Raw genomic sequence first — 15,999 nt, forward strand, 5'->3', positions numbered from 1 at the left:
AGTCAGCAAAAAACAAGACTGGGAGCTGACTGTGGCTCAGATCATAAACTCCTTATTGCCAAATTCAGACTTAAATTGAAGAAAGTAGGGTAAACCACTAGATCATTCAGGTATATCCCTTATGATTATATCCCTTGTGATTACACAGTGGACGTCAGAAATAGATTTAAGGGACTAGATCTGATAGACAGATTGCCTGTTGAACTGTGTATGGAGGTTCATGATTGTACAGGAGACAGGGATTAAGACCATCGCCATGGAAAAGAAATGCAAAAAAGCAAAATGGCTGTCTGCGGAGGCCTTACAAATAGCTGTGAAAAGATGGGAAGTGAAAAGCAAAGGAGAAGAGGAAAGACATTCCCATCTGAATGCAGAGTTCCAAAGAATAGCAGGGAGAGATTAAAAAAAAAAAAAAAAAAAAAGCTTCCTTAGTGATCAACGCAAAGAAATAGAGGAAAACAACAGAATGGGAAAGACTAGAGATCTCTTCAAGAAAATTAGAAATACCAAGGGAACATTTCATGCAAAGATGGGCTCGATAAAGGACAGGAATGGTGTGGACCTAACAGAGGCAGAAGATATTAAGAAGAGGTGGCAAGAATACACAGAAGATCTATACAAAAAGATCTTCATGACCCAGATAATCATGATGGTGTGATCACTAACCTAGAGCCAGACATCCTGGAATGTGAAGTCAAGTGAGCCTTAGAAAGCATCACTGTGAACAAAACTAGTGGAAGTGATGGAATTCCAGGTGAGCTATTTCAAATCCTGAAAGATGATGCTGTGAAAGTGCTGCACTCAATAAGCCAGCAAATTTGGAAAACCCAGCAGTGGCCACAGGACTAGAAAAGGTCAGTTCTCATTCCAATCCCAAAGAAAGGCTATACCAAAGAATGCTCAAACTACCATACAATTGCATTCATCTCACAGGATAGTAAAGTAATGCTCAAAATTCTCCAAGCCAGGCTTCAGCAATACGTGAACAGTGAAATTCCAGATGTTCAAGCTGGTTTTAGAAAAGGCAGAGGAACCAGAGATCAAATTGCCAACATCCGCTGGATCATGGAAAAAGCAAGCGAATTCCAGAAAGACATCTATTTCTGCTGTATTGACTATGCCAAAGCCTTTGACTGTGTGGATCACAATAAACTGTGGAAAATTCTGAAATAGATGGGAATACCAGACCACCTGACCTGCCTCTTGAGAAACCTATATGCAGATCAGGAAGTAGCAGTTAGAACTGGACATGGAACAAGAGACTGTTTCCAAATAGGAAAAGGAGTACGTCAAAGTTGTATATTGTCACCCTGCTTATTTAACTTATATGCAGAGTACATTATGAGAAATGCTGGGCTGGAAGAAGAACAAACTGGAATCAAGACTGCCGGGAGAAATATCAATAACCTCAGATATGCAGATGACACCACCCTTATAGCAGAAAGTGAAGGGGAACAAAAAAGCCTCTTGATTAAAGTGAAGGAGGAGAGTGAAAAAGTTGACTTAAAGCTCAACATTCAGAAAACTAAGATCATGGCATCTGGTCCCATCACTTCATGGAAATAGATGGAGAAACAGTGTCAGACTTTATTTTTCTGCGCTCCAAAATCACTGCAGATGGTGACTGCAGCCATGAAATTAAAAGATGCTTACTCCTTGGAAGGAAAGTTATGACCAACCTAGACAGCACATTTAAAAGAAGAGACATTACATTGCCCCCAAAGGTCTGTCTAGTCAAGGCTATGGTTTTTCCAGTGGTCGTGTATGGATGTGAGCGTTGGACTGTGAAGAAAGCCGAGCGCCGAAAAATTGATGCTTTTGAACTGTGGTGTTGGAGGACACTCTTGAGAGTCCCTTGGACTGCAAGAAGATCCAACCAGTCCATCCTAAAGGAGATCAGTCTTGGGTGTTCATTGGAAGGACTAATGTTGAAGCTGAACCTTCAATATTTTGGCCATCTCATGCGAAAAGTTGACTCATTGGAAAAGACCCTAATGCCGGGAAGGATTGGAGGCAGGAGGAGAAGGGGACGGAGAATGAGATGGCTGGATGGCATCACAAATTCAATGGACATGGGTTCAGGTAGACTCCAGGAGCTGGTGATGGACTGGGAGGCTCGGAGTGCTGTGATTCATGGGGTCACAAAGAGTCGGACATGACTGAGTGACTGAACTGACTGACCTACTGTCCACTCTTTGCAACCCATGGACTGTAGCCTGCCAGGCTCCACTATCTATGGGATTGTTCAGGCAAGTATACTGGCATGGGTTGCCATGCCCTAGTCCAGGGTGTCTTCCCAACTTAAGGATCAAACCCACATCTCTTATGCCTCCTGCATTGGCAGGCCGGTTCTTTACTACTAGCGCCACCTGGGAAGCCCTAACAATTTTATATCTAAAGACAAAAACATGAGGGTGGGATGATTTGGGAGAATGACATTGAAATATGTATAATATCATATATGAAACGAGTCGCCAGTCCAGGTTCGATGCACGATACTGGATGCTTGGGGCTGGTGCACTAGGATGACCCAGAGGGATGGTATGGGGAGGGAGGAGGGAGGAGGGTTCAGGATGGGGAACACGTGTATACCTGTGGCAGATTCATTTCGATATATGGCAAAACCAATACAATATTGTAAAGTTAAAAAATAAAATAAAATTAAAAAAATAAAGATAAAGTAGATACAAGCTACAGTGAAGGCACACTTTCTGTTCTATATTTTCTGTACAATTTGACATTTAGAACAAGAACATATTTGGTTATAATTTGTATAATTCACAATACATTAAACAGTGGATAAACTAGATAAAACTCATTATATTACATTATAAATTATTTTCTGCATTGTTCACATGCATTCTTACATAGACTGCTGTTTTGACTTACATGTAATCATACTTATAAGTAAATTTAACCTAATAAACCTATCAACATTAATGTATAAATTACTACTGCAGCTTTCATATCACTGTCTTAAATTTATAAATTACTTATAATCTTAAACATACTTTATATATCAATAAGAAAGTATTCTTTTGACAATGCAGTTGCCTAAACTAGAGAAAATTATTATTAACATTTTGAAGGTCTTCATTTGCTTTAAAATGCTCTCAGAGAAATTAAATCTGCTAATTTCAAGAAAATCATTTTTCTATATCAGAACAGCTTAACTTTCTGGTCGGTTACTCTCCAGTTGTAAGTATGTAAATACAGATATGAGAGAATATGACTCCACATAAAGTGTAAAATTCAAGAAAAACAAGGGCTCTAATTTGCAATATCCTTAAGCAATCCAACCTAAATTCAGATTCTTGATTCTCTTTAAAATTATCCAGAGTCTAGCAAAGGTGGGTCTAAATCTGGGAAAATAAATGCTTAGGTCGTTAACCCACAAAAAGTGTATTCATTTAATATTCACTCAATAGAACAGATTTCTGAATTGCAGATTAATTAGCAAATGCAGTTAATTTTTCAGAATGCATTTTTAAGACAATTACATTTTTGTATTTGTTTTCAGTATTACTCTGCCTTTGAAAATTAAGCTGTGGAAAGATTAGTCTCTCTCTATGCTGGAGAAGGTAATGGCAACCCACTCCAGTACTCTTGCCTGGAAAATCCCATGGACGGAGGAGCTTGGTAGGCTGCTGTCCATTGGGTTGCTAAGGGTCGGACACGACTGAGCGACTTCAATTTCACTTTTCACTTTCATGCATTGGAGAAGGAAATGGCAACCCACTCCAGTGTTCTTGCCTGGAGGATCCCAGGGACGGGGAGCCTGGTGGGCTGCCGTCTACAGAGTTGGACACGACTGAAGCGACTTAGCAGCAGCAGCAGCATGGTTATTGTTATGAATGCAAATCATTAGCTCTGCCATCATGCATTATATATATGTTAGATTTTTCCTTAATTGAATTTTCAACCATTACTGTAAGTACTCTAATTTAATTTGTTCTAAACTGTCTTATTTAACAATGTTGACTTATTATAGAGGTGAATAAGCTTTTAAACTGTGATTTAATTTAAAAGAAGAAAATAAAGTAGCTTTTTTTTTTTTTTTTTTGCTTTTAGTTGTTTTACCTTTTTAAGTAATTTCAAACTTATGGAAAAATTGCAAGAACAGAGCAAGAAAATCCTAAATAACCTGAATTCCAGTTGATGAACTGGCAACATTTTGTCTCATTTGATATTCTTTCCTCCCATACCCTCTCCTTCCCTTCCCCTCTCTTCATCTCCCCTCCTCTCCGCTCCCCTCTCTGTGTTTCTCTCTTGTTTGGGAGCCATATTTGCACATATATTTTACTGCTTTTTGTTGCCTGACTGGTCATTGGGGCTCTAGCCACTGTTAAAAATCTTGCATTTTCCTTTCTATCCTTCAGGAAGGATAATTTCTATTGCTGTTTTTTCACACTCACTCACCACTTTTGTTTCCATTTCCACCAGGCCATTGAGGAAGATCTTGTTTCATTTCACATACTTTACTTTTTAGTTTTGCAATTTCTACTAGCTGTTTTAGTGTTTTATGTTTCTCAGTTGAGATTCTCCATCTGTTTATTTCTTACCACAGTAATTCTCTTTAAGTTCAAACATTTTCATAATTGCTGGTTTGAAGGTCTTATTTCTTAATTTCAGCTTCAATATTTGTGTAATTTCAGGTTTGATTGCTCTTGATTACTTTTTATTTTATCTACTTGCCTTATTTTCCTTCTAATTCACATGTTCAATGTTTGTTTTGTTTTGGTAATTGGTAACTGGACACTGTGAATAGTAATTGTAGATACTCTGAGTTCATTTAGCTTCCTTTGAAGACTGTTGAGTTTTGTTCTATCAGGTAGTTAATTTGACTGAATGTAAACTCAGTTTTTGTTTTTTTTTTTTTTTGCAGTGGGGAAGCAGGTAAAATCTCTGTATGATGTGTGTAACTTTCCATCCATTGCTATCTGCAGAGCACCTGCTCCAAATACATAGTTTATGGAAGAACCAAAAAGGGAGGCAAAGTGTATGCACTCCTTTTGAGTCTCTCTTTTCCATGGATACTCTTTACCAAAATCTTCCTGACAGAATAATTCCTCTGGTAAGGCTGAACTCTGGTCTCACCTTTGCAAACTAGTTAAATTCTGAATTTCTGCTTATATTCAGGTTACCCCTCCATTGTATGATGAGAAACATCACATAAAAATTCACATATCATGAAGTGCAATTCCCCTTTTCAATAATTATATACCTTAAAATTCTACCTGATTTAGGTTTTTCTCCTTAGTATTTTCAATAGTCATTTTAAAAAATATTTTCCCAGTTTTTAATTTCTGTCTCTAAATAGATGAGCCTCATATAAGACACTACACCATAATCAAAAGCAGAACTGCTTTGCTATTAAGTAATCGATCAAATCTGTTTTCAATTCTGCATGCATTGCCATTTGAGACACCAAATACTGATGCTATGCCTATTTTGTACAAGATTTTAGCTCAGCATTTGAGTTATAAATAATTAAGTCATATTCTTTTACTTCCCCCACCTCCTCACAAAAGGAGTAAAGTAAAATAGAAGCTCAACATAGGGACCATTATTGCACCATCAACTCTGAAATCATTAACAAGTACCAAATGAGGTTAGTAATTTACTATTTTATGATGATTAGCTGAGGTTCAGGAATGAGATACAGGGCAAAGGGCTAGACTCTACCTCAAATGACTCATTCGGAATTCCAGAATAACCTAAACATGCTAAAACTTCAATTAAAATCTTTTGGGAAATATAATTCTATTCATTTTAATGAGACTACATCTCAAAAATGAATTTTCCTATAAACTCAAAACAAACAAACAAAAAAATTTTGACTAATAAATAAAAAAAATGATACAGCTTTTCCCAGTTGTATTGAAAGGCAATTGACATATCAGTACAGTTCAGTTCAGTTCAGTCGCTCAGTAGTCTCTAACTCTTTGTGACCCCATGGACTGCAGCACTACAAGCTTCCCTGTCCATCACCAACTTGCGGAGTTTACTCAAACCCATGTCCATTGAGGGAGTGATGCCATCCAACCATCTCAACCTCTGTCATCCCCTTCTCCTCCCACCTTCAATCTTTCCAAGTACCAGGGTCTTATCAAATGAGTTAGTTCTTCACATCAGTGGCCAAAGTATTGGAGTTTCAGCTTCAGCATCAGTTCTCCAAATTAATATTCAGGACTGATTTCCTTTAGTATGGACTGGTTGGATCTCCTTGCAGTCCAAGGGACTCTCAAGAGTCTTCTTCAACACCACAGTTAAAAAGCATTAATTCTTCAGCACTCAGCTTTCTTTATGGTCCAACTCTTACATCCATACATGACTACTGGAAAAACCATAGCCTTGACTAGACAGACCTTTGTTGAAACTAATGTCTCTGCTTTTTAATATGCTATCTAGGTTGGTCATAAATTTCCTCCAAAGGAGTATATGTCTGTTAATTTCATGGCTGCAGTCACCATCTGAAGTGATATTAGAGTCCCCCAAAATGAAGTTTGCCACTGTTTCCACTGTTTCCCCATTTATTTGCCATGAAGTGATGGGACCAGATGCCATGATTTTAGTTTTCTAAATGTTGAGCTTTGAGCCAACTTTTTCACTCTCCTCTTTCACTTTCATCAAGAGGCTCTTTAGCTCTTCTTCATTTTCTACCATAAGGGTGGTGTCATCTGCATATCTGAGGCTATTGATATCTCTTCCAGAAATCTCGATTCCAGCTTGTGCTTCATCCAGCCCACAATTTATCATGATGTACTCTGCATGTAAGTTAAATAAGCACAGTGCCAATATACAGTGTTGACTTATTCCTTTTCTTATTTGGAACTAGTCTGTTGTTATATGTCCAGTACTAACTGTTGCTTCCTGATCTGCATATATATTTATCAAGAGGCAGGTCAGGTGGTTTGGTATTCCCATCTCTTGAAGAATTTTCCAGAGTTTGTTGCACACAGTCAAGGGCTTTGGCATAGTCAATAAAGCAGAAATATATGTTTTTTTCTGGAACTCTCTTGCTTTTTCCATGATCCAGCAGATGTTGGCAATTTGATCTCTGGTTCCTCTGCCTTTTCTAAAACCAGCTTGAACATCTGGAAGTTCATGGTTCATGTATTTTTGAAGCCTCACTTGGGGAATTTTGAGCATTACTTTACTAACGTGTGAGATGAGTAAAATTGTGTGGTACTTTGAGCATTCCTTGGCATTGCATTTGTTTGGGACTGGAATGAAAACTGATGTTTTCCAGTACTGTGGTTACTGCTGAGTTTTCCAAATTTGCTGGCATATTAGGTGCAGCACTTTCAGAACATCATCTTTCAGGATTTGAAATAGCTCAACTGGAATTCCATCACCTCCACTAGCTTTGTTCATAGAACCATTCAGCTTCAGCTTCTTCAGTGTTACTGCTTGGGGCATAGACTTGGATTACTGTGATATTGAATGGTTTGTCTTAGCAGCAAACAGAGATCACTCCGTCGTTTTTGAGAGTGCATCCAAATACTGCATTTCGGACTCTTTTGTTTACTATGATGGCTACTCCCTTTCTTCTAAGGAATTTCTGCCCATATTAGTAGATATAATGCTCAACTGAGTTAAATTCACCCATTCCAGTCTATTTTAGTTCATTGATTCTTAAAATGTCGATGTTCATTCTTGCCATCTCCTGTTTGACCACTTCCAATTTGCCTTGATTCATGGACCTGACATTCCAGGTTCCTATGCAATATTGCTCTTTACAGCATTGGACCTTGCTTCCATCACCAGTCTCATCCAGAAGTGTGTGCTGTTTTTGCTTTGACTCCATCCTTTCATTCTTTCTGGAGTTATTTCACCACTGATCTACAGTAGCATATTGGGCACCTACTGACCTGGAGAGCTAACCTTTCAGTGTCCTATGGTTTTTGCCTTTTCATACTGTTCATGGAGTTCTCAAGGCAAGAATACTGAAGTGGTTTGCCATTCCCTTCTCCAGTGGACTACATTGTGTCAGAACTCTCCACTGTGACCCATCTGTCTTGGGTGGCCCTATACAGCATGACTCATAGTTTCACTGAGTTAGATAATTAGATTACAGATTTATTGAGCATGGCCCGCCAATGAGAACAAGACCCAGTTTCCCCCTTAATCAGTCTGTCCCATCAGGAAGCTTCCATAGACCTCTTATCCTTCTCCATCAGAGGGTAATCAGACTGAAATGGACATATATCACTGTAAAAATTTAAGGCATACAGACCAAGAGGGTTTGATTTACATGTATTGCAAAATGATTACCAATAGGTTCAGCTAAAACCCATCTTCTCATATAGTTACAATGAAAAGGACAGAAAGAAGAGAAGAAAAAACAGAAATAATTTCTCTTTGTGAAGTCTTAGGATTTACTCTCTTAACTTTCCTGTACATAATCCATCAGTGTTAACTATAGTCATCATATTGTACATATGGTTTTTAAATTAAAACACCATGAGAGTCATATGAAATATCCTTTGGCACTAACTGGAATGACCAAAAGTAAGATATTCATCTAAATTCATGATAAAGTTTTTATTCTTCTAAATTTTGTCCACAATTTGTTCTCTTTTTTATGCTTATAATATTGGTGTCAAAATGGAGAAATTAATGAGCTGACTCATTATGAATCTGACAGTTTTGTTGGGCTTTTGGACTGAATCCCTCTATATCAGCAAATATAGAACCTGGTTCTAGGTTTCTACATCCACTTATCTCAGAAAAACTTCTAATCTCATCATCATCACAGTCACAAACTCAATAACAGGCTGTCAGAAAGTCAGATTCACCATTTCATCTAACTGTTTGGGCAAACAAATCTGTCCATAAATTGGGAAAGTTTAAATTTGACTATGTCCAATCTCAACTCAATCTTTTTTATTAGTTTGGAGGCAAGCGCTCAATAGAATAATCATTTATCATTTTTTACTGTCTCTCTCTTTCCTATACACATGCACATACTACACAGTATCATATAATATATATGGATTCAATTCTAGGATTATTGAAGAAACCAAAGGAGGTAGCAATTAATTTTATTTGTAAACGTCACTTCAGTAACATTTAAGTGAAACTTTAAGATGGGAGGGGCTGATCATCAGTAAAGGAAAAGATTTTATTATTTACTGTATACAGAACAACATCAAAAATGGCATGAAGTTACCAGTGAACTATGGGGATTTGAACCAGAAATCTTTGCTAAATACAGAGTGTCTGAAGCAGATAAAACAGGAATTAATGCTGGGCAAACAAAATGGGATGGCACTGTGAAAGGCCTTAAATGTTACATTCAGGTGTTTAAAACTGTCCCCAGAGGCTATGGGATACCATCTCAGGATAGCCTTGTTACTTTTTCCCAAAATGGAAAAAAGGTTTATAACTAATATTTCTAATTGTAAATGTGATATATGCTTTTTAGTTAAAACATAAAATACCAAAAATGTAAATGAGAATTAAATGTTTAAAGTCACACTAGGCAGAACAACAGCCAACCCTTTGCTGTATGCCTTCCACGTATGTTTGTCCTTATGACAAGTATCTACATACCATTGAAATAGTTTTACCAACTCTATCAGAACTTGTTAAATGTATAAAGGGTTTTATTGGTAAAAATTCAACAAAAAGGTAAAGATTCGTAAAAACTCAACAGAAAGATAAGTATATATCATCTTTCTTTTCCCCATTTTTCCAAGTTCATCCCCAAATTACAAATCTGATATATAATTTCAGAAATGGCTACCCATATAGAAGGACAACTATATAATTTTGTTCCCTTTTTAAACATATTGTATCATTGTATAATGTGTAAAATGAAACACTACACTACACCTTGTTTTTTTCACACAATTTCCTCTAAAAATAATTAAATGTTAAGACTCAGGTTTTGAAATAAAGGTAGAGAGAAGTGAGAAGTAACATAAGTATGTGAATTATTCATTTTTTGCTTAAGGACTTTCTGACTAACTTGTTGTATTTTTATATTATAATCAACACATAATGTTTGTAGCATTTTTAACATTTTGAATTTTGTCATTTCTTGTCAAATACTGTGACTGTTTTATGGATACTTAGAAATTTAAATTCTATGCTTAGTTGAACTGTATCAGTTAGATCAATATAAACAATAGGATTATTTTTAGATCTTACTTTTTTTCTAATTCAATCTATTATAGGCTAAGAATGACCCATACAAATGAATTTTTGTTTCTTTTTTGTTTGTTTGTTTTCAGCCACATGACTTGTGGGGACTTAGTTCCCAGCAAGATTTTTGTGCAATTAATGCAATTATTTTATAGCATTGAAAGTGAAAGTGAAGTCGCTCAGTCGTGTCTGACTCTTTGCGACCCCGTGGACTGTAGCCCACCAGGCTCCTCCATCCATGGGATTCTCCAGGCAAGAATACTGGAGTGGGTTGCCATTTATAGCATGTATACTATAAAATAATTTGTGTTATTTTAGATATGAACTATGTATATTTAAAAGGCTTATAGTTTTTAAAGCTATTGTGGTTCTTCATAATTGTGCCTCATTTAGTGGAATTCATCTTTCCTGTGCTCACGAGGCACCTACTCCCTTCCACCTCAGATCCCATTGTCCCACAGTACGCCGTTGATTCCATAACCCTTGGCTTTTTGACAGTTACCTTCATGCATTCAGACACACTCATACCTCTTACCTGACTTTCAAAATGTATGTAATTCACCTTTTCCCCACACACTCTCCTGTAGCTGAAACTGCTTCCCACTCACAGGTTTCTTACAACCTGGCATGCAGTGCAGCAATGGTGGATTTCTTTAATCACTTCAGCCCTCTTGCAATCTCCTAGCATAAAATATTAATAAATGTGAGAGAAGTTTCCACCACGGTTCTCATCACTGAAATGAGTGTGCTTTTCAGAGTAAGGGAATATTGACCTTGCCTTCAGAATAGCCCTTTACCTTTGAGAAGCCCACCCTAGCACTTCTGCACCAACACACATGCTTGTTAGGCAGGCATCCTCATCCTTGTGTTGTTTTACCACAAAAAGATATATATATATATTTCTTGTAATCAAGATAATTTCCATTTCTCGTTCTCATTCCTCTTATTTCCTGCTAGAGTCAGGAAGGAAAAAAAAAAAAAAAGAGAGAGAGAGAGAGAGAGAGAGAGAGAGAAAGATGTCTTTATTTTTTCATCTTAAAGCCAGAAGTCCATTTAAAAATATAAGGTTGAGGATGGTCATACACACAAGTGTTTTAGAAAGATAACCATAAGAATATAAAATCATTGCCACATACATTGATTCAGTTGTGATTCTTAAACATGTGCAAACATTTCAGATATCTGAGTTTATCTAGTCTTTTATCTTCAAGACACCTAAAATACAGTAATTTGTGTAGACAACTAAAAATATAGTAATCTGTGTATTTCATACAGGAAGTAATTTAGGAAATCCAATCATGGTATGATACCCTAGAAATTTGTGAAACTTCATTTCTAGCTAATACCTAAACTTCTACTCTTAGTACTTAACAGCCTATGTTTATTATTTGGATCATTTTAAATCTAAAAACACCACTTAACTAAAAACACAATAACTGACAATCATTAACTTACATCTTAATGTTAATACAATTTTTGAGAATCTTTTTTGGGAGATAATTGAATAAAAATAAGAAGGATACAGATTCTGAGGAGTATGAGATGTAAATATGCAGGATGGAATATATTTCTCCAAGTTGAGATTTGGAGAGGATCACCAGCTATGAGATTTTGATGACATTAATTTAAGAGATATTTTGATATTAAAGTTATATCATAAGATGTTTAGCTGTTTTAAGGCAATGGGGCATATTTGAAGAAAGTGAATTTTAGACTGAGGGAAAGCTTCTTTAAGTCACAGAAATACTGAAAATATGAGTGATTAACCAGAGTAGGCTGAAAAACAATATAAAAATGGATGGGTTCATTTGTCAGACACTTTGGATGAAAGTGACAGGAATTAAATTTAAATAAAATTAGTCTTAAAGGAGAATGTGTCATCTCTTATATCTAAAAGGCAGGAAAGTCATATGACAAGCCCATGACTAACATAAAACTTGGTAATAAAGGTTCAAAGATTTTCATGTAAGATCAGGAACAAGACAGGGGTGCCAATTCTCCCTCTTCCTACTCACTTGAAACTGGAAGTCCCAGCCAGAACAACCAGACATAAAAAATGTGTGAAAGGCATCTGAACTGAAAAGAAAGGAGCAAATAGGCAAAAAAAAAAAAAAAAAAAAAAAAAGGTGACGTGTACAGAGACACTGTTTTCAGATGACATAATCTTATATAAAGAAAATCCTAAATATTATGTCAAAAAACTGTTAGAACTAATCAATAAATTCAGAAATGTTGCAGAATGCAAAATCAGCACACAAAACAGTAGCATTTCTATACACTAACAAAGATCTATCTGAAAAAGAAATAAAGAAAATAATCTCATTTATAATACCATTCAAAACAATAAAATATTTGGAAAAAAGTTAGCCAAGAGATAAAAGATCTGCATGCTGAAAATTATAAAATACTGTTGAAATACATTGAATAAATCACAAATAAATGGAAATATATACAAAGAATTGGAGTTTAGCTTTAGCATTAGTCCTTCCATTAAATATTCAGGACTGATCTCCTTTAGGATGGACTGGTTGGATCTCCTTGCAGTCCAAGGGACTCTCAAGAGTCTTCTCCAACACCACAGTTCAAAAGCATCAATTCTTCAGTGCTCAGCCTTCTTCACAGTCCAACTCTCACATCCATACATGACCACAAAAACACCATAGCCTTGATTAGACAAACCTTTGTTGGCAAAGTAATGTCTCTGCTTTTGAATATGCTATCTAGGTTGGTCATAACCTTCCTTCCAAGGAGTGAGAGTCTTTTAATTTCATGGCTGCAGTCACCATCTGCAGTGATTTTGGAGACCCAAAAAATAAAGTCTGACACTGTTTCCACTGTTTCCCCATCTATTTCCCATAAAAGACTTCAAATAGCCAAAACAATATTGAGAAAAAAATAAATAAATAAAGCCAGTGGTATGACACTTTCTGATTTCAAACTATATTCACAGAGCTATAGTAATCAAAACAGTATGGTACTGGAATAAAAACTAACACACAGACCAAGAGAACAGAATTGAGAGTCCAGAAATAAACTTGTACATGTATTGTCAACCAATATTTGACAAGTGAGCCAAGAACACTCAATGAAGCAAAAATAATCTACTCAGTAAATGTTGTTGGGAAAACTGAATATTGACATGAAAAATAAAGAAACTGAGCCCCAATCTTACATCACACACAAAAATTAATTCAAAATGAATCAAAGACTGAAGCCATTAAACTCTATACTAAAACATAGGGGAGAATAGAATCCCTTGACATTAATCTTGGCTATGATTTTTATGGCTATGACATCAAAAACACAAACAATAAAAGCAAAAATCAACATCCAGGACTATATCAAACTTCAAAGCTTCACACAACAGAAGACACAATCTACAAAATGAAAAGGCAGCCTGAGAAAACATTTGCAAACAATATATCTGATAAGGGGTTAACATCTAAAAAGAAAATTATACAGCTCAAAAGCAAGCAAGCAATCTAATTTTTTTTTTTAAAGAGTAAGTGATCTAAACATAATTTTTTCCAAAGAAGATACTCAAATGGCTGACAGGTACCTGAAAAGAAGGATACAGATTCTGGGAGACAGGATGCATTAAAACACAGAATCATTCTAAAGTCCAAGTTTGAAGAAAATCATCAGGTACAAGAAAAAGTCACCAATCATCATTAATCATCAGGGAAATGCAGATAAAAACCATAATTACCTCATACCTATCAGAATGACTATTACCAGAAAGAGAAGAGTAAAATGCTAGATGGAGACATTATGGAGAAAAAGGAACATTTGTGCACTATTGGTAGGATTGGAAATGGATACAACCTCTATAAAAAAAACAGTAAAAAGTTTCCCCCAAAAAATAAAAATAGAACTACTATATGATCCAACAATTCCACTTCTGGGTAAATATCTGAAGAAAATGAACCACTGTTTCAGAGATATCTACACCTCCATGTTCATTGCATCATTGTTTATAATAACCAAGGCATGGAAACAGACTACATGTCCATCAGCAGATGAAAAGATAAAGAAAAATTACAAGTATTATTCATATAGTTGGAACCTGATGGGAACAGATTCTATCTTTTTATGTTGTTGCAAAATTATTTTCTAGCTTTTATGGCTACACCCATTGCATTACCTGGCCTTTCCTTCCTCTGTCTTCAAAGATATAAGTAAGTGTAGAATCTCAAATCTCTGCTCTGTTTTCACACCACCTCTGTCCTTCTGATCCCTCATTTTCTTCTTATAGGAATCCCTGTGGTTATATCAGATGTCCCTGGATAAGCCAGTATCATCTCCCCTCTCAAGATCTTCATCTTGACCATATCTGCCAAGTCCCTACTGCCATGAAAAAGAACACTCACAGATTCCAAGGATTGGCAAATTCTTCCCTCAGCACAGTTATATGTGGGGGATGTCCATTACCCAGCCTACCACACACGTTATGCTTTTAAGCCATGTATACTACCATTAACAAAATAAGCTTCAGTAGCCTCACTTGAAAAAGATGTCTTTTTAATGAGTAGGCACTGAAAAGCTAAATATAGGTTTACAATCACCAAATATGTGACAAATAATTATTAGATTTCATCAGAAACCAATTCTTCATATGATCAACATGGTGTAAATATCAGTATATTAATTTGACATTAATATCTTTCAGTTACTAGAGAGTTTATTGATTGCCTTGTAAGTAGTTGGCATTTTATATACTTTTAAGATAAATATAAATGAATTTTGAATGTAATATTTAAAATATTAATTAAATTAGTACCTAGATTTATTTTTTGGAAGATTATCTGGTGGGATTGAGGCTAATCTACTGTGCTAGATTCATGATTTCTGGCACTCTTCCATCAGCACAGAGCAGGGCGCAATTCTCATGACACTCAGAAAACATCCTAGAAAGAATTAACTTTCACTAAAACGTGGATGCAAAATTCATCAGCAGCAGAGTAATGACTAGTGTACTACTGTGTCAAGTTACCTAAGAATAGAAAAGTCAACTTTTAAATATCATTGCCTAATTTCTCCTGAAACAATTTATCTTGAATTACCAATTAAATTGTGAGATGGCACTCAAAATGGTGAGTGAGAAAATGCCACACCACCAAACACCATGGCTGAGGGCCTATCCCCAGAATTTAAGAAGAATTTTCACCCATTAAAAGATCAAAATATTGAATTAAAAAAATTACCAAAGACTACATATTTTTTAGTTCATGTAAAGAGCCATGGTAAATAAACAAAGATAGGAAGATACACTATAAATTCCTTATTGTCTGATCCCTAACCCAAATATTGCACCTGTATGTGAATAATATTTTTTGAAGAATTTGATGCATGTGTTTAACTTCATCAATTTTCTGTACTTTTTGCCATTCTGGAAAATAACTGGCAGAGGTTAAGAAAGTGCTATAGTGAATCAATGCTTCCCAAACATAAAGTTGGTGCTTACAATGAGGTCACTGAATGAATGAGTGGTTGTACTTATTATCATATAACTAAATCAGTTTTGATGTACAAAGAGAAATAAATACTCCCCAAAGAGTATGTGACCACTGGAACTGCATTCAGCATAAAATTAAAATAATAATAATAATAATAATTTACAGTAGGTTCACTAAGTAGGAGCTGTTTTTCTTGTGAAGAAAAAAAAAAAATTGAAACAAGTCTCCAGTCCATCTGATGCCAGAGATCCACCTTCAGGCAGCTTTCAAACTGCCTCCTCTGTTTGTGTCTTTCATTCCTAAATCTTGTGGTGTTGACATCCCTCATGAGATGGCTATTAAATGTCGTTTGATCTACATTGAAGAATGGAGCAAAAGGAAGGACCTGGTT

This window comes from Bos indicus, chromosome 23, assembly GCF_029378745.1.
Source record: "Bos indicus isolate NIAB-ARS_2022 breed Sahiwal x Tharparkar chromosome 23, NIAB-ARS_B.indTharparkar_mat_pri_1.0, whole genome shotgun sequence".
NCBI classification, from domain to species: Eukaryota; Metazoa; Chordata; class Mammalia; order Artiodactyla; family Bovidae; genus Bos; species Bos indicus.